Here is a 19,809-nt window from a genome sequence, read left to right as displayed (position 1 = left end):
AGTAGGGAAGAGGTTGGTGTCAGTAGAGCAGTAGACGTTATCAGTAGGGCAGAGGTTGGTGTCAGTAGAGCAGTGGACATCGTCAGTAGGGCAGAGATTGGTGTCAGTAGAGCAGTAGACATCGTCAGTAGGGCAGAGATTGGTGTCAGTAGAGCAGTGGACATCGTCAGTAGGGCAGAGAGTGGTGTCAGTAGAGCAGTGGACATCATCAGTTGGGCAGAGATGGTTGTCAGTAGAGCAGTAGACGTTGTCAGTAGGGAAGAGGTTGGTGTCAGTAGAGCAGCAGACATCGTCAGTAGGGCAGAGGTTGGTGTCAGTAGAGCAGTTGACATCCTCAGTAGGGCAGAGATTGGTGTCAGTAGAGCAGTGGACATCATCAGTAGGGCAGAGATTGGTGTCAGTAGAGCAGTTGACATCCTCAGTAGGGCAGAGATTGGTGTCAGTAGAGCAGTGGACGTCGTCAGTAGGGCAGAGGTTGGTGTCGGTAGTTTATTTTTAGTATTTTTTTAATACAACTATTTTTTACAATTTTTACAATATTTTTTTACATTTTTTTTAGGAGCCCCTTTGGGGGGCTTTTGTGAAATATCAGGGTTCTAAAAAAAATCCTGATGTCTCACAAGTGGGGAACCTCCTCAATCCCTTTCTCAAAATTGAGACATCTGGGATTTGTTTAGAATCCTGATATTTCACCAAAGACCCCCTATGGGGCTCCTAAAAAAAAATTGTAAAAAAAATAATAATAATATTGTAAAAAAAAAAATATTTATATTATAAAAAAATCCAAAAAATAAACTACTGACACCAATCTCTGCCCTACTGGCGACATCCAATGCTCTACTGACAACAATCTCTGCCCTACTGACACCAAGCAGTAGGGGAATTTGCACAGTACAGCGTGATTAGGGTGTGCCCAGGCACATCTGGCACACCCTGTGCACACACCTATGTCTCCTCTATTAGGTCTGCAGTTTCTGACAGCTCCCCCAAGCATTACATATACTGATTAATTAGGTGCAGCTCTTTGGTGATGTCAGGGGCCGCATTTGAAGCCCCCTTCAGCTCATAAGGTGACCACCACTGACTTATGCCGCGTACACACGGTTGGAAATTACGACAACAAAAGTCTGATGTGAGCTTTTGTTTGGAAATTCTGACCATGTGTAGGCTCCACCGAACCTTTGCTGTTGGAATTTCCGCCAGCAAAAGATTGAGAGCAGGTTCTCAATTTTTCGGACGGCAAAAATTCAGATCGGAAATTCCGATTGTCTGTAGCAATTCCGACGCGCAAAATTCCGACGCATGCTCGAAAGCATTAAACTTAATTTTCACGGCTCATCGTAGTGTTGTAAGTCACTGTGTTCTTGAAGGTTGAAAGTTTCAGAGAACTTTTGTGTGACCGTGTGTATGCAAGCCAAGCTTGAGCAGAATTCCGTCGGGAAAACCATCCAAGGTTTTCCCGACGGAAAATCCGATCGTGTGCACAGGGCATTAGATCATGTGCCATTTTTAAAGGACATTTCTCAATAACGTGCAAACTTCAGGTTCAGTCTACCAAAAACTTTCTATTAAAAAGACACTGGTGGGCAGAGTCAACCATCAACTCTGCTTGTAAAAATAAATTCATAAATCTGAATCTGCCTGCGGCAAAGCGAGGAACATCTTAAAATTGCTTCTCTCGTCCAAAAACTCATTTGACGTAACTCACATCTGCAATATTCAAATGTGTCAAAAGGGGGCAGCAGAGACCCTTGTTTAGCTTGGTCCATGCTCTTCTAGTTCAGGATAAGGCTGTACCAAGAGGAAATGAGGCTTTATGATGTGTAAAGCAGTGAACATATGAGGTCAGGAATACTTTAATAAGACCTTAAAGGGTCGGCACGCACTCATCTGATATCTCAGCTAAAAGTAAAGTCTGCTAGGTGGAGCCATTTCTTGGCTTTATGGCAGTGGTTCTCAACCTCTCTAGTGCCGTGACCCCTTGATAACATTTCCCAAGCTGTTGGGACCCCCAACGGTAAAATTTTCGTAGCGTGGGTTGTCAGCGCCCCTAACCCTCGGACATTTAGGAGTCCCTTCCACTCGTACCATATTAAAACCCCTTCTGGTAAATTTTAGGATGTTACATTCTCTTTATGTTCTCCTTTCTTTCCCCTTTATCTCTCTGTCTTAATTTATTTTTAATCCCCCCCCCCCCATACCCTTATTCCTTTTCTCCCTCTCCCTTCTATGTATTCTCTATTTTTATGCCTTCTCTTGCTCCTTGGGGGGAGTTGGGATGACTGGCAGTGCTGGCGGGGAGTTCTGATCAGCCAACTTGGGTGCTCTTGATCAAGATCACCTGCTGACCTGAGAACTGCAGTAGGGACTTTAAATGGCAACTATCATCACAGGTAGTGTTACCCACTGTGTCTCCAGCTCTGTAGTGTCTCGCAGCAGTGACCCCTATGCTGAAATCAGAAGATGGGGTCTTCTCCAGCCCCTCCCACTTCACATTCCTCACCAGTCAGCTGACCTCTAGTCTCTGCCTGCCCCACAGCCATGTTGTGAACTGAATGGGCGGCCACAGGCTCCAGGAACTGCCCTGCTGGGCATCTGCGAAAAGGCTGTGAGTGCTGCGGGCTTCAGGAACAGCCCAGGATTTGGGGACCCCTGGCAAATTGTCATTTGACCCCCAAGGGGGTCCCGACCCCCAGGTTGAGAACCACTGCTTTATGGGGACACTAGTTGTCAAGATCTGACTTATTTCCTGGCTCTGTTGACAAGCAACATGAAGCCTTGGACGTTCCTGGTCATCTTGAAGTGTGTCTGCTCCTACAACTGCATTCTCCGTAATAAAAAAAAAATGATTCCCTGATTTACAAACCAGGGAATCGCCCCACACAGATGTTACCACTGGAGTAGGCATGGATGGTGCTACCCCCCTTCTACAACTCGTTATTGGTCAATGAGACTGGCCATCACACTGATGGAGTAATAAGGAAATTATAAAGGCAAAAAGAGCTGGGCCAAAGTGCACCTTGCAGAGGCGAAGCCCAGATTTGCATAAATTAAATGGTTACCGGGCCCCCATGTTGCTTGTAAGCCGCGGTTAGGAGGTACGTGTCAGTCACTGCTGGAGGCACGCAGAACAGCATGTCACAGAATTTACTGTGACTTTTGCACTGTCTACCAGAGGAGAGAGTCAGATCTCCACCCAAGGGCTACGGCTGGACACATGATGGAGGGATTTACTAAAAATGGGGCGTGCAAAATCTGGTGCAGCTCTGCATAGGAACCAATCAGCTTTCAGATTATATTGCCAAAGCTTAAATGAGCAAGCTGAAGTTGGAAACTGATTGGCTATTATGCACCGCTGCACCAGAATCGGAGTGCCCCAGTTTTAGTAAATCTCCCCCATGGGGTCAGTGAGGTGGTGACTGAGGTTTGGACTCATGCAGTGAGAGAAATTAGGCACCTACAGTGAGGGAGAAAGGTGAAAAACCTGCAGTGTGTGGGTGGAAGGTGCATTACCTGAACTGAAGAAGGTGTGACACCTGTAGTACGGGAGGAAGGTAGTAACCCTTCAGTAGTGAGGGAGAACAGTGGGACAACTACACTAAGAGAGATGAGACACCAGCAGTGTGTACCTGCAATGAAGGAGTAAGGTAGAAGTGTGGGAGGTGAGACACCTACAGAGAGGGAAGGAGGTGAGACACCTGCAGTGTGGGAGGGAGACTAGACATTTGCAGTGTGGGAGGTGAGACAAGTGCAGTGAAGGAGTAAGGTGGGACATTTGCACTGATTGGGAGTGAGATACCTACAGAGAGGGAGGGAGGTGAGACACCTGTAGTGTGGGAGGTGAGACACCAGTTGTGAGAGAGAGAGGTGAGACACCTACAGAGAGGGAGGGAGGTGAGGCAACTACAGAGAGGGAGGGAGGTGTGACACCTGTAGTTTTGGAGGCAAGAAACCTGCTGTGGGAGAGGGAGGTGAGACACCTGCAGTGTGGAAGGTGAGACACCAATTGTGAGAGAGGGAGGTGAGACACCTACAGAGAGGGAGGGAGGTGAGACACCTACAGAGAGGGAGGGAGGTGCGACACGTGCAGTGTGGGAGGTGAGACACCTGCAGTGTGGGAGGTGAGACACCTGTTGTGAGATAGGGAGGTGAGACACCTACAGAGAGGGAGGGAGGTGAGACACCTACAGAGAGGGAGGGAGGTGAGACACCTACAGAGAGGGAGGGAGGTGCGACACCTGCAGTGTGGGAGGTGAGACACCTGTTGTGAGATAGGGAGGTGAGACACCTACAGAGAGGGAGGGAGGTGAGACACCTACAGAGAGGGAGGGAGGTGCGACACCTGCAGTGTGGGAGGTGAGACACCTGCAGTGTGGGAGGTGAGACACCTGTTGTGAGATAGGGAGGTGAGACACCTACAGAGAGGGAGGGAGATGAGACACCTGCAGTGTGGGAGGTGGGACATCTACAGAGAGAGGGAGGTGAGACACCTGCAGTGTGGGAGGTGAGACACCTGTTGTGAGAGAGGGAGGTGAGACAACTACAGTGTGGGAGGTAAGACAACTACAGTGTGGGAGGTGAGACACCTACAGAGAGGGAGGGAGGTGAGGCACCTGCAGTGTGGGAGGTGAGACACCTACAGAGAGGGAGGGAAGTGTGACACCTGCAGTGTGGGAGGTGAGACACCTACAGAGAGAGGAAGGTGAGACACCTGCAGTGTGAGAGGTGAGACACCTGTTTTGAGACAGGGAGGCAAAACAACTACAGTGTGGAAGGTGAGACACCTACAGAGAGAGAGGAAGGTGAGACACCTGCAGCAAGGGAGGAAGGCGAGACACCTGCAGCAAGGGAGGAAGGCGAGACACCTGCAGCAAGGGAGGGAGGTGAGACACCTGCAGCAAGGGAGGAAGGTGAGACACCTGCAGCAAGTGAGGAAGGTGAGACACCTGCAGAAAGGGAGGAAGGTGAGATACCTGCAGCAAGTGAGGAAGGTGAGACACCTGCAGAAAGGGAGGAAGGTGAGACACCTGCCGCAAGGAAAGAAGGTGAGATACCTGCAGCAAGTGAGGAAGGTGAGACACCTGCAGAAAGGGAGGAAGGTGAGACACCTGCCGCAAGGAAGGAAGGTGAGACACCTGCAGAAAGGGAGGAAGGTGAGACACCTGCAGAAAGGGAGGAAGGTGAGACACCTGCAGAAAGGGAGGAAGGTGAGACACCTGCAGCAAGTGAGGAAGGTGAGACACCTGCAGAAAGGAAGGAAGATGAGATACCTGCAGCAAGGGAGGAAGGTGAGACACCTGCAGCAAGGGAGGAAGGTGAGACACCTGCAGCGAGTGAGGAAGGTGAGACACCTGAAGTGGGAGAGGATATGCACATTCAATGAGGGAGGAAGGTGGGACACCTGCAGTGTGGGAGCTCAGACACCTGGAGTGAGGAAGAAGCGGTACCTGCAGTAAAGTCTGACATTTGTAGTGAGAGACCTTGAGTGAGACAGACTGGAAACCTGTAATGAACAAAACTGACAGATGGAGTGAGTAAGGCCTGACACCTCCTGTGAATGAGCCCAGACACCTGTAGTGAGTGAAACCAGGCATCTACATTGACTGAAGCCAGAACAACGGGGTATGGGTAGACAGAGCATGGTGGCACACCTAGGGCATCGAAAACTTGACAGTAGTGAGTGGGGCGGGACACCTAGAGTGAGGGAGTCCAGCTACCTGGAGTGAATGAGTGAGTCCAGACTCCCAGAGTGAGTGAGACCAGACTCCCGGAGTGAGTGAGACCAGACTCCCAGAGTGAGTGAGACCAGACTCCCGGAGTAAGTGAGTCCAGACTCCCAGAGTGAGTGAGACCAGACTCCCGGAGTGAGTGAGACCAAACTCCAGGAGTGAGTGAGACCAGACTCCCGGAGTGAGTGAGGCCAGACTCCCGGAGTGAGTGAGACCAAACTCCAGGAGTGAGTGAGACCAGACTCCCGGAGTGAGTGAGACCAGACTCCCGGGTGAGTGAGACCAGACTCCCAGGGTGAGTGAGACCAGACTCCCGGGCGAGTGAGACCAGACTCCCGGAGTGAGCGAGGCCAGACTCCTGGGGTGAGTGAGACCAGACTCCCGGAGTGAGTGAGACCAGACTCCCGGGGTGAGTGAGACCAGACTCCCGGAGTGAGTGAGACCAGACTCCCGAGGTGAGTGAGACCAGACTCCCGGAGTGAGTGAGACCAGACTCCCGGAGTGAGTGAGTCCAGCTACCCGGAGTGAGTTCCGCTACCTGGAGTGAGTGAGCTAGGCAGGATATTAGGTTTACTGATAGCGGACACATAGATGCACCTGAACCGTGTAAGGCCGGAAACACAAGCCTATAGTTGAGATCTGGATAGCAGAGTAGAGCAGCTTGTCTTTAGTGGGCACAACCAGCATGTTGTTTAATGTGTGCCAGGAGCCTGATGTACAGGCCCTGTCATTCTCTGTACATTAATTAGCAGCGCACCATTGCCTGGCATGACAGAAGACATGGCAGCGGCTCAGTGTATAAGGGGAATTTGGCTCGTGGCCATGGTGTCTTAGTACTCACAATCAGACGACTTTGTGTGTGCACACGTGCTGATTGGTTGCTTGATGTCTGTATGTGTTGAGTGGATATGGCTGGGCACCGCAACAGGACAGCTACAAAGTTCTGGCAGAGGCGGCAAGGCTTGGCGCTGCTTTCTCTCGGCTGAGTAATCTCATTCTCCACAGACGCCTTCTGGTTTTCAGCTGTCCGGAGTCTCTTCCTGTGAACAGACAAAGGAGCCTTTGAGGGGAGCGGACTGGAGGTTTGGGGGGAAAACAAGGAATTTTTAGAATATGCTAACGATAACCTCCATCTATTCTGAGCAAGAGGCTTCCATTGTGTACTATGATCAGACAAAGGTCTTGCCATCAATGACCGTACACCCTCAAATCTTCTACATGCCTGCCGTACGGAGCCCCTGGTCACAGGCTCCCTCTATTAAAGAAGAAGGAAAAAAAAAAGAACCTCTCCCCATTGTTCTCATAATTAGTCTTATTCCTAGGTGCTCTATTATTCGGCAAGACTGACACACAATGCTGTTAATTAGCTAATTGACATAAGGCAGAAGTGAAGTTTATTCATTGTGTGACATCTAAAGAATGTATGTGAAAAAAAGGGGGCTGTTTCTGTTCTTCTCAGACATTAAAGAGAATGTAGAATCTTCATAAAAAAAAGTGTTTTACATATATATAAAAAAATAGTGTGAAGCTTTGCTCCAGCTTCAACTTTTATTCAGTAGAGTTTGAATAGAGCGAGAGAAGGGTTGGAAGCTCTGTCAACTCTTTATTGGAGTCCATTTGGGAGATTCTATTCACTTCCTATTTGACAGTACAGGAAGTAAAGGAAAATATCCCCACTTCCTGTTTATTTGATTGGTGGTAGATGGAACGGGAAGTGGGCCTGAACTGTTGATCATATCTTTAAAGCAGCCTTTTTAACCAGGGTCTAGTGGAATCCTAGGGTTCTTCCAGATAAGGGTTTCTCAACCAAGTTCCATTGAACCCTAGGGTAAGGTGACCAGTTTTTAAATGAAATCCAGGGACATATTTTTTTTTACTAGTAATGGCGACAATCAGCGACTCTCTCTTGCCTCACAGCCTGTCGAGTCTTACTCTCCGTGCCCCGGAAACTAGTGGGTGGGGTGCGGAGGAAGATCACTCCGCCAGGGAAAGCAAGGAGATAACCAGGTAGAGACTTGAGCCAAGGCAGAAGAAAATGCGAGCGAAGCTGAATGGGCATGCACCCGAAACTGAGGAAATATTCCCTCCACTTCGACCAGCACATGATCATCGGAAAGGGGCACAGATAATGGAAAAAAATACAATCCCCCCCAAGCTAGTAGGAGTGGCAGAGCGGGGGCATGTAATTCAATTTTTTCTTTTATTCTGCACTGACTCTTTGAAATTGCCCGGGCCCCTGTTCAAATCCAATCCGGGGACAAAACTGGAGACAGACTTGGTCCAGGGACAGTGTCCTCAATCCAGGGACTGTCCCCTGAAACCAGGGATGTCTGGTCACCCTACCCTAGGGCAGTGTTGCCAACTGTCAGTATTTTTACTGGCAGCCAGTAAAAAACACCCAATTTTCTTCTGCCAGTAAAAGGTTGCAGGAAAAAAATAAGGCTGTGACGCTCAGCTTGGTCCGGAGCTGGCTGGGACCATCCGAGTGCCTGCTACAGTGTGATCAGGCAGCTATGGCAGAGGCGGTGCCTGAGCATGTCATGTGATGTCACGGACGGTGCAATGGAGCCAAGCAGAGCGGCCAGAGCTTCATGTGCGGGTCTGCGATATGGGAGCAAGGCAGGCTGGGAGCGGGACCGTCAGTGCTGTTTAGACTGGAGTGGACTGGAAGGACCACTTGGCTTGGAGAGAGAATGTCACTGTGAGTCAAGAGAGGACATGTTGTGTCCATGGGGTCTCATCATCATCTGGGCTGCTGCACACTACTGTCAGTGTCACTGTGAGAGTCAATTTATTGTGTGTGTGCCGCCATTCTAATTTCTTGCCCTCCTGAGTCCTGTCCCTGAGCTACTTATTTACTATATCAAAGATAAAATAAGAAATATGTTTTTTGCCTTATTATCTACCTTAACTCATTGCTAATTGCATATTGTATTTGGTTGTAGCCTCAATATTCTAATTTGCACTTTAAACTGTAATTTTGTAACTTTTGGAAATTTGGAAATGCCAGTAAAAACTTGCCAGTGCCAGCTAATTTTGGGTGTTGTGTCAGTAAATTTCAGGCTGGTAGGTTGGCAACACTGCCCTAGGGTTCCTCCAGAGGTTGCTAGGGTTTCCTTAAGCAATGAGCAATTTCTGCCTCTCACCCTTGCTCTTTAGCTATCTATAAAGGGATAAGTCTTCCCAATGACCACAAGTGTAAGAAGAATTCTTTCCATTGACCATCACACTAATGTATCATGAGTTGTAGATATAGTAATTTTTAGCAGAGGGTTCTCTGAGACCGAAAGGTCATTTAAGAGTTCCCCTGTGTTGAAAAGGTTTAGAAAGGCAGCTCCAGATGGTAGCTAGGAGTTCCTTGAGAAATGAGTAGCTATTGACATCAATATGTTTCTAGCTATCTTTAAGGAAGGCATTCTTCCTATTGACAGTCAATGGAAATGACATTCTTCCCACCCCTAAGGATCACAAATGTAAGGCGGTCCTTCTCCCACTGACCACCAATCTAAGCGGGCACATCTCCACTGATCACCAATTTAAGGGAGCTCTTTACTTGCTATCAATGTAAGGGAGCTTCTCACTGACCATCAATGTAAGGGATCGTCTCACTGACCATCAATGTAAGGGAGCTTCTCACTGACCATCAATGTAAGGGAGCTTCTCACTGACCATCAATGTAAGGGAGCTTCTCACTGACCATCAATGTAAGGGAGCTTCTCACTGACCATCAATGTAAGGGAGCTTCTCACTGACCATCAATGTAAGGGAGCTTCTCACTGACCATCAATGTAAGGGATCGTCTCACTGACCATCAATGTAAGAGAGCTTCTCACTGACCATCAATGTAAGAGAGCTTCTCACTGACCATCAATGTAAAGGGGGCACTTCACTTACCATTAATATATGGCAACTTCTCACTGACTATCAATGTAAGGAAGCTCCTCACTGACCCTCAATGTAAGGAAGCTCTTCGCTGACCATCAATGTAAAGGAACTTCTCACTGACCATCAATGTAAGGGAGCTTCTCACTGACCATCAATGTAAGGGAACTCTTCACTGACCATCAATGTAAGAGAAATCTTCACTGACCATCAATGTAAGGGAACCTCTCATGGACCATCAATGTAAGGAAGCTCTTTGCTGACCATCAGTGTAAGAGAGTTCTTCACTGACCATCAATGTAAGGGAGCTTCTCACTGACCATCAATGTAAGGGAACTTCTCATTGATCATCAATGTAAGGAAGCGCTTCGCTGACCATCAGTGTAAGAGAGTTCTTTACTGACCATCAATGTAAGGGCACTTCTCACTGACCATCAATGTAAGGGAGCTTCTCACTGACCATCAATGTAAGGGAGCTTCTCACTGACCATCAATGTAAGGGAGCTTCTCACTGACCATCAATGTAAGGGAGCTTCTCACTGACCATCAATGTAAGGGAGCTTCTCACTGACCATCAATGTAAGGGAGCTTCTCACTGACCATCAATGTAAGGGAGTTCTTCACTGAACATCAATGTAAGGGAGTTCTTCACTGACCATTAATGTAAGGGAACTTCTCACTGACCATCAATGTAAGGGAACTTCTCACTGACCATCAATGTAAGAGAGCTTCTCACTGACCATCAATGTAAGGGAGCTTCTCACTGACCATCAATGTAAGGGAGCTTCTCACTGACCATCAATGTAAGGGAGCTTCTCACTGACCATCAATGTAGGGGAGTTCTTCACTGACCATCAATGTAAGGGAATTCTTCAGTGACCATTAATGTAAGGGAACTTCTCACTGACCATCAATGTAAGGGAACTTCTCACTGACCATCAATGTAAGGGAACTTCTCACTGACCATCAATGTAAGGGAACTTCTCACTGACCATCAATGTAAGGGAATTTTTCACTGACCATCAATGTAAGGGAACCTCTCATGAATCATCAATTAAGGGGAGCTCTTCACTGACCATCAATGTAAGGGAGCAATTCACTAACCATCAACTTAAGGGGACACTTCACCGACCACCAATGTAAGGGGGCACTTCACTGGCCATCAATGTTTGGGAGCTTCTCACTGACCTTAAATGTAAGGTGGCACTTTACTAACAGGGCTTTAGGTAAAGCTTACCCTTGGGGCAGTCGGATCAGGACTCTCTACAAGTATGTTTATTTGCTGGCCTCAGAGCGGTCTATAGGGATTTATCGGACAACTGGCAGACTGAAGAGCAATGCGTACTCCAGACAAAATGTATTTTTTTTTTCCAACTTTGGTTAGAGTTGGGAATAGTTAATCCTTAATCAAGATTTTATTACTCTTTTCCTATGAAGGGAGATGTTCCCGCACTTCTTGTTCTGGTGACAGTTCCCAGGAAATCACTAGGACAGGAAGCCAAGGAAATCTCTTCAATAGGGAAAGATAACCGTTTACTATTCTGTTACATTTTGGTACTTTAGCCTTACGGTGAAGAAATGTTTTCTCACTTCCTGTTCCTATATTTTTATAAGCTTCACCTTTAAATGATGGGCTTGCTGCTTTTACCCTATGTCATTAGCCTGCATATCATATGGGTGACCAATTAAAAGGCTTAGCCCCAGCCAAGTTTGACTTTTACAAGAAAAGCCAAGATCTGCATATCTCGATATCTGTTGGTCATTGTGAAATGCAGCCTTTTTCTATGTATTCTTTCCTCATATGTTCAGTCTGAAAAGGCCAGTTTTTTTTTTTTTTACAGAGAACATGCATACACATGTTTCTACATCAAAAGTGAACAGGGTACATGTGCCTCTCTGCCAATATAGAACAGCCTAGGCCCATTCCTCACCCAATAGGGAAGAACGATGGCCGACCTCCCAGTCAAACAGAAGAGCATAGGCTCACCTCTCAGCCAAAGAGAACAGCATTGACCCGCTACTTAGCCAAAGGAAAACAGCATAGGTCTACCACTCAGCCAACATAGAACACCGTAGGCCTGCCTCTCATCCAAAAGATAAATGCATAGGCCTGCCTTAGCCAATAGAGAACAGTGTAAGCCCACCTCTTAGCCAAAAGAAAACAGCATAGGCCCACCTCTTAGCCATAAAAAAACAGCATAGGCCCACCTCTTAGCCAAAAGAGAACAGCATAGGCCCACCTCTTAGCCATAAGAAAAAAGCATAGGCCCACCTCTTAGCCAAAAGAGAACAGCATAGGCCCACCTCTTAGCCAAAAGAGAACAGCGTAGGTCGTCCTGAGCCAAAAAAGAACAGCATAGGTCCACCTCTCAGCCAATAGAGAACACTGTAGGCCTAGCTCTCATCCAAAAGAGAAGTGCATAGGCCTGCCTTAGCCAAAAGAGAACAGAGTAGGCCCACCTCTAAGCCAACAGAGAACAGTGTAAGCCCACCTCTTAGCCAAAAGAAAACAAAATAGGTCCACCTCTTAGCCAAAAGAGAACAAAATAGGCCTGCCTCAGCCAAAGGAGAACAGCAAAGGTCCACCTCTACGCCAAAAGACAACTGCGTAGGCCTGGCTTAGCCAAATGAGACTAGCTTCAGAATTGAAAGTGTCCTCAACATACATAATACATAAAAACTGAAAATCTGAACACCTTTACATTGCCTGCAAACAGCTTGCTATAAGCTGTAAGCCCACCTTTTATAAAAAAAGGCAACCTCCACTAAAAATAATACTTCAGTTTGGTATGTTTGTATATCTTTTGGGGTCTTCACATGAGAATCCATAGGTCCCCCCAAGTGTTCAAACCCTTGACAAAGCCTGGTTAGCGCCATGCTCCAAAACTGATTTTTCATAAAGTGGAAAAGACCGGGAGTCTGGCTATGAGAGGGTGACAATCTTATTAAGACCTCATGGAAAAATGTAAAACATGTTCTATTTTTTTTTTCACAGACGGAAAAAAAAACCATGGGGCCCACACACGATCGGTTTGTCCGATGAAAACGGTCCATCGGTCTGTTTTCATCGGACAAACCGATCGTGTGTACAGGGCTTTAGAGTCTGTAAAGGATTTGAGACTGGGGCGGAGGTTCACTTTCCAGCAGGACAACAAACCTAAACATACAGCCAGAGCTACAATGGAAGGGTTTAGATCAAAAGCATATTCATGTGTTAGAATGGCCCAGTCACAGTCCAGACCTAAATCACATTGAGAATCAGTGGCAAGACTTGTTATGAGACATGAGCCTCTCTGCAGCCACCTGGCGAGACAAGGTGGGGGCAGGAACATGGAGGTTGTCACAGCTGCAAGAGAGGTGCAAGGGCCAGATTAAATGGCCTGGAGGGCCGGAATCGGCCCGCGGCCGTGCGTTTGACACCCGTGCATTAGAGGGATATCCTATCACTTCCTAAACTTGTGACGCCCTGTCACTAAAGCAGGAAGTGGGGTTAAATTTCCCCTACAGGAGCACAGAAAAATAAAGTTTTGGGCTGAAGTTGGGCTTCAAATGCAACCCAGCAATGCGTCTTCCCCCAATGACTTACTACAAGTTTCATGGACGCCTGGCCTTTAAGAAGTCATTGAAATCTGTAGTTGTCTGCGCAATGACAGTGCGTCTAGATTTAGCAGCAGCCCATCGACAGCTTCCCCCCCCCCCCCCCGAGGTCTACGGAAGCCCCCCGTCTTTGTGGATTTGTCTCCCAGCAGCCAAGCCTTGCCCAATCTATTTCAATCAATGGCGGTGGGGGGGTTGGTAGGGAGCACAGCTGATAAGCCGCCCCCGCGCCGCGTGCACCTGACAATCGGCCTGACCTTTCGCTAGGATGAATCTATTTGCTTAATACGTTTCTGGGGGACGCGGCTGTGAATCTCATCCTATAGATTGGCTTTCTATACAGGGAATACCCCGCAGACTGGCAGGCGAGCTTAGGCCAAATAATGTATTCCTATTACCCCAGGCGCGCCGTGGATTTCCTTTGTTTTGAAACAGCTCTGGCCTCTCTTCTTCTTTTTTTACGGAGATATTTGTCATTCAAATAAAATCTTTTATTCTGGTGGCACGCCGTGCGGGGAGAAGACGGCATAGCGGCTGTGCGAGAGCGTCGTAATCAAATCAAACACATTCGGATGGGTCGCTGTTTGGTGTCGGGGGCTTCCAGTTGTTGCTGAATAGTGATTACCTGAGGCTGCCGATGTAAAGGGAAGAATCTCTATAATGTATTTATTTTGCACGCTTTATATAGCGCCGATCTGAAGCTATTTGTACTGGGAACACAAGGCCATGCCCGTCAGTGCCGGCCCGCAAAAGAGCAGGCAATCAATCGCTTCTTATACACATACATACTCAGACTATTTGACTGTTGAGCCAACATTGAACATACAATGCCAAATAATGGTGTCGCAGGTGGGAACGGAACCCAGGACCCCAGTGCTATAGTGTGCAAATAATACTATAAAGCTCCAGCTTTTTCTTTAGAGCAGTGCTCTCCAAACCGCGGCCCTTTGCTTGCTTTTATCTGGCCCTTGGGGCGTTGCCCCCCACTGTCAGCAATAGTAGTGTGGCATAGTTCCTGCCACTGACACCGACAATGAGGCACTATTTCTTCCACTGATAGGGGCACTATTCCTCCATCTGACCCCGATGATGGTACACTAGTCCTCCAATGATGGGGCACTATTCCTCCAACTGACCCCAATGATGGGGCACTATTCCTCCCAATAATATCAATGATGGGGCACTATTCCTCCAACTGACCCCAATGATGGTATACTAGTCCTCCAATTGACCCCAATGATGGGGCACTATTCCTCCCAATAATATCAATGATGGGGCATGATTCTTCCCATTGATACCAAAAAACAGGGCACTATTCCTCCCACTGATACCAATGATGCGGTACTATTCCTTACACCATGGGTGCTCAACCTGTGGCCCTCCAGCTGTTGCAGAACTACAAATCCCATGAGGCATTGCAAGGCTGACAGTTACAAGCATGACTCCCAAAGGCAGAGGCATGATGGGACTTGTAGTTCCACAACAGCTAGGGGCCGCAGGTTGAGCACCCATGCCTTACACTAACACCAATGACGGGGAACTATTCCTCCCACTGATACCAAAAACAGGGCACTATTTCTCCCCCTGACATCAATGATGGGGCACTATTCCTTTCACTAACACCAATGATGGGGCATAATTCCTAGGGTTGCCACCTTGTCCCTTTGAAACTGAACACATATCAATTACACAGGTTCTGTGGCTGATTAGGGTGGTAATTAAACTCACTTGGTGCCTTATCTGCACTAAACTAGCCTCAGAACCTGTGTAATTCATATGTGTTCGGGTTTAAAGGGATGAGGTGGCAACCCTAACTATTCCTCCCACTGATAAAATTGATAGGGCATTGCTCCTTCCACTGACACCAATGATGAGGCAATATTCCTTCCACTGACTCCAATGATGGGGCAATATTCCTCCCATTGACACCAATGATGAGGCAATATTCCTTCCACTGATACCAACGATGGGACACTATTCCTCCCTCTATTACCAAAGATGAGGCATTGTTTACCTCCACCAGAACATTTTCTACTCCCGCTGGCCACAGTCTGGCAGGTTCTCTAACAAAGTTCTTTAGTCGTCCATGTATGTGCTGTTTCACTCCACCCACAGATACATTCAAGTTCATAATTGGGCAGGGGGGGGGGGACCCAGTAATGAAAAAACTTGCACTATCTCCTATAAAAATGAAATAGTCAAAACGTTAATCGTGTAAAAGGCCCAAGGACAGCTCGGTTGACCTCGGCAAACCTTGCAAAGGCTCGGGAACGGAGTATTTATTCTCCGATCGGCGTTGTTCGGCTCCGGCGACCCCACACCTCAGGCCAAACGCGGTACTGCACACCACCGTGGCTTGAATCCTGCTCATTATGCGAGGCAACACTCGCAAACCGAGTCAGGATCTTTTTAAAAATACAGCGCTCGTATTGCGAAACGCTCGTTAACCGCGTTACTCGCAATCCGAGGTTCCACTGTACAGCAAGTTTACAAACTATGCAGCCCTGACAGGTTCTCTAACATAAAGTCCTTTGGACCACAATGAATGTGCCGTTTCACACCTGTTGCTGCTTGCAAGCTGTAGACTGCAGGACCCGCAGTTACGTTCAAGTTTGTGTGATTCCAATAGGAATTTTGTTAAGTAGCCCCTTTGTGAACTCCATGCATGTGCAGCCCCCAGTGTTCGTAAAATAGGAAAGAGTGGGTGGAGCCAAGAGGACACAGCAAAGTGAAGGATCCGAAAAATTAGAGATAGACAAGTAATTACAGAGAAAAGGAGAAAATAGAAATGAAATCTTTTGAAAGAGGTGAACGTGGGCTCTGCGCCTTGGAGAAGAGATCTGACCCAGGTAGACGGTGGGCAGGAAGCGGCTCTACGCACCATACAGCCTAACCAGGGCGCAGATAAAAGGCGAGGCATTGTGAAACCAATTTAGATATAGTTCTGAGAGCAGACTCTGCAAAGATAAGGGCACGCAAGGAAAAATCTAATTAGTCCATACATTACTGATTAAGCAAATGTAAGTGATGTTTATCACATACGGGAAAAAGGGGGGGAGGGGTGGGGTGTCCTCATTTCTCAAGGACTTCTTGTAGAAACATTAAAAGAAAAATGAAGGCTGCTGTTAGATGTAACATCGTACTTTACTGCAAGGTCTGACCACAGCAACCATCCTCAATGTGAATCTGTGCCCAAGCTAGTTCTCTGAAGACCTCCATAGACACATAGGCCCAGATTCACAAAGACTTACGACGGCGTATCTCCAGATACGCCGTCGTAAGTCCGAATGGCCGCCGTCGTATCTATGCGCCTGATTCATAGAATCAGTTACGTATAGATTTGGCCAAGATACAAGCGGCGTAAGTCTCCTATGCCATCGTATCTTGGGGTGCATATTTACGCTGGCCGCTAGGTGGCGCTTCCGTTGATTTCCTCGTCGAATAGGTAAATGAGCAAGATACGCCGATTCACGAACGTACGTACGCCCGTCGCAATTAGTTACGCCGTTTACGTAAGACATACGCCGGCGTAAAGATAAAGCTGGTCTCTAGGTGGCGCAGCCCATGCAAGGTATGGACGTCGGAACAGGCGTATCATTTTAGGACGTTTACATAAGTCGTACGCGAATAGGGCTGTGCGTAAGTTACGTTCACGTCGTAGGCAGTGTTCGACGTATCTTAGGCATTCTATCCGACGCATGCGCACTGGGATACGTCCACGGACGGCGCATGCGCCGTTCGTTCAAAACGTCAATCTCGTCGGGTCACGATTCATTAGCATAAAACACGCCCACCTCTTCACAATTTGAATTAGGCGCGCTTAGGCAGGCACATTTACGCTACGCCGCCATAACTTAGGACGCAAGTGCTTTGTGAATACAGCAATTGCCTCTCTAAGTTGCGGCGGCGTAGCGTAAATGAGATGCGCTACGCCGGTCTATATATGCGCCGATGTACGTGGATCTGGCCCATACACTATATTATCAAAAGTATTGGGACACCAGCCTCAACACGCACATGAACTTTAATGCCATCCCAGTCTTAGTCCGTAGGGTTCAATATTGAGTTGGCCCCGCCCTTTGCAGCTTTAACAGCTTCAACTCTTCTGGGAAGGCTGTCCACAAGGTTTAGGAGGGTGTCTATGGGAGTGTTTGACCATTCTTCCAGAAGTGCATTTGTGAGGTCAGGCACTGATGTTGGACTAGAAGGCCTGGCTCACAGGCTCAGCTCTACACGCGATCGGAAATTCCGACAAGAAAAGTCTGATGTGAGCTTTTGGTCGGAAATTCCGACTTCGTGTGTAGGCTCCATCTGAAATTTTTCTGTTGGAATTTCCACCAAGAAAAATTTGAGAGCTGGTTCTCATATTTTCCCGACAAGAAAAGTTCTTGGAGGAAATTCTGATTGTCTGTATGCAATTCCGACGCACCAAAAACCACGCATGCTCGGAATCAAGTCGAGGCATGCTCGAAAGAACTGAACTTAATTTTTCTTGGCTCGACGTAACGTTGTATGTCACTGCGTTCTTGACAGTCAGAATTTTGGTGTGACCGTGTGTATGCAAGACGAGTTTGAGCAAAGATTCCGCCGGAAAAAAATCCACGGTTTTCTTGGCGGATTTCCGATAGTGGGTACGCAGCATTATTCATCCCAAAGGTGTTCTATCAGGTTGAGACCAGGACTCAGTGCAGGCCAGTTACGTTCCTCCACCCCAAACTCACTCATCCGTGTCTTTATGGACCTTTCTTCATCATTTACTGGTCCAAATCATTTGGGGGGGGGGGGGGGGGGATTATGGTGTGTGGGTTGTTTTTAAGGGGTTGGGCTTGACCCTTTAGTTCCAGTGAAGCAACTCTTAAGACGTCAGCATATACCAAGACATTTTGGACAATTTCATGCTCCCAACTTTGTGGGAACAGTTTGGGGACGACCCCTTCCTGTTCCAACATGACTGCACACCAGTGCATAAAGCAAGGTCCATAAAGACACGGATGAGCAAGTTTGGGGTGGAGGAGCTTGAATGACCTGCACAGAGTCTTGACTTCAACCTGAGAGAACACCTTTGGGATGAATTTGAGTGGAGACTGTGAACCAGGCCCTCTGGTTCACATCAGAGCCTGACCTCACAAACGTGCTTCTGGAAGAATGGTCAAACATTCCCATAGACCAGGCATGTCCAAAGTCCGGACCGGGGGCCAATTGCGGCCCGCGTTCCGGTTTAATGCGGCCCCACTGGTAATTTGGATATATATCTCTTTTGTAGCCCCCAACGAATGCATCGTGCATTCAGAGGCTGCATTCATGTAAATGGCGAAACTGCATTCATGGTACTTGTGAGGCTGCATTCATGGCAATGGTGAGGCTGCATTCATGGCAATGGTGAGGCTGCATTAATGGCAATGGTGAGGCTGCAGATGGGCACTGATTAAGCTGCATTGATGGGCAATGACCCTTATTTTGCTTCATAATTCTTCATTTAATTTTTTTTTTTTTTCTGAAACTTCTCTCTTACAGTGAAGGTGTGTGTTATACGCCGATAAATACGGTATATCCAAATAACACGCCCGAGCTCATCCTTAGAATCTTTTTTTTTTTTCCAATTTTCTTTTATTGATTTTTTTTCCAGACAGAACAATAAATACACATAAAATCAACATACAGACTTACAACATAGTGGTCTCAATAGGTACCTCTTATACCATAAAGAAAAAAGAAAAAAGGAGAAGGAGAAGACTTTGTCTGTCACTAGTGCTACAGGGTTACTCACTTCAAACTTGCCCCATGTCTAATTTTCCCTTTAAGATTTAGTTTCCCTGGGGGGGGGGGGGGCCCTGGGGACAGAACTCAAACCCCCCTAGCGGTGGGGGGATGGAGGCGACGGGGCAGGGTAAAGATGGAGGGTTCAGGGCGAGAGAAAAGAGGAGGAGAGAGGAAAAAGAGACACCAAAAAAAAAATAAAAAAAAAAATTTAATCCAGGAGTAGTAAATTCTCCCTATTGTGTATGTACAAAGTGAAAAAAGAGGGAAGACCAAATTCCATACTTTGTGAAAGAGAAGAAAAGAAGAACACAAAAAAAAATAAAAAAAAATATAAGGTCGAAAATGTAATACATGGGGGAAGATCTCCCCTATTGTGCAAATATTATTATTATTTTAATATTATAAACGTGCAAAAACCCACCTCACCCAAAAAAAAAAAAAAAAAAAATATTAAACAAAAAGATTGAGTGAAAGAGCCAAAACGATTATTCCCGGGGGGGGGGGGGGGGGGATGGATCCCCCTATTGTGTATTTACAAGGTTTAAAATAGAGGGATAATCCGGTTCCCTACATTGTGAAGGAAAAAAAAAAAGATCAAATAAATTAATATCGGGTGAAGATTCACCCCTGTTGTGTATAATCTCATTATTACTAACGTTATAAGGTGCTATCATATTCCTAACCAAAAAAAGGAGAAGGAAAAAAAAAAAAAAAAAAAAAAAGTCAAAAGGTTTAATATAAGGGGGAAAAACCCCCCTATTGTGCATATATTATTATTATTTTAATATTATTAACGTGCAAAAGCCCACCTCACCGACACAAAAGATAAAAAAAAAAAAAA

General features: G+C 47.0%; 1 protein-coding gene across 3 annotated transcripts in view; it reads right to left on the bottom strand.

The window, feature by feature from the left end:
• ZBTB20 (zinc finger and BTB domain containing 20) overlaps positions 1-19,809 on the bottom strand; it is a 1,237,294-nt gene that overhangs the window by 14,569 nt on the left and 1,202,916 nt on the right. For 2 of the 3 annotated variants that reach the window (XM_040339120.1, XM_040339123.1), the window contains one exon: positions 6,571-6,769. The exons of the other annotated variant lie outside the window; for it this stretch is intronic. The gene's annotated coding sequence lies outside the window, so the exon portion shown is untranslated. The remainder of the gene's footprint in view (positions 1-6,570; positions 6,770-19,809) is intronic. 3 annotated transcript variants of the gene reach the window in all.

Source organism: Rana temporaria, chromosome 2, assembly GCF_905171775.1.
Source record: "Rana temporaria chromosome 2, aRanTem1.1, whole genome shotgun sequence".
NCBI lineage: Eukaryota > Metazoa > Chordata > Amphibia > Anura > Ranidae > Rana > Rana temporaria.
Note: the sequence above shows the minus strand (reverse complement) of the source record. Positions and strands in the feature narration are given on the sequence as shown.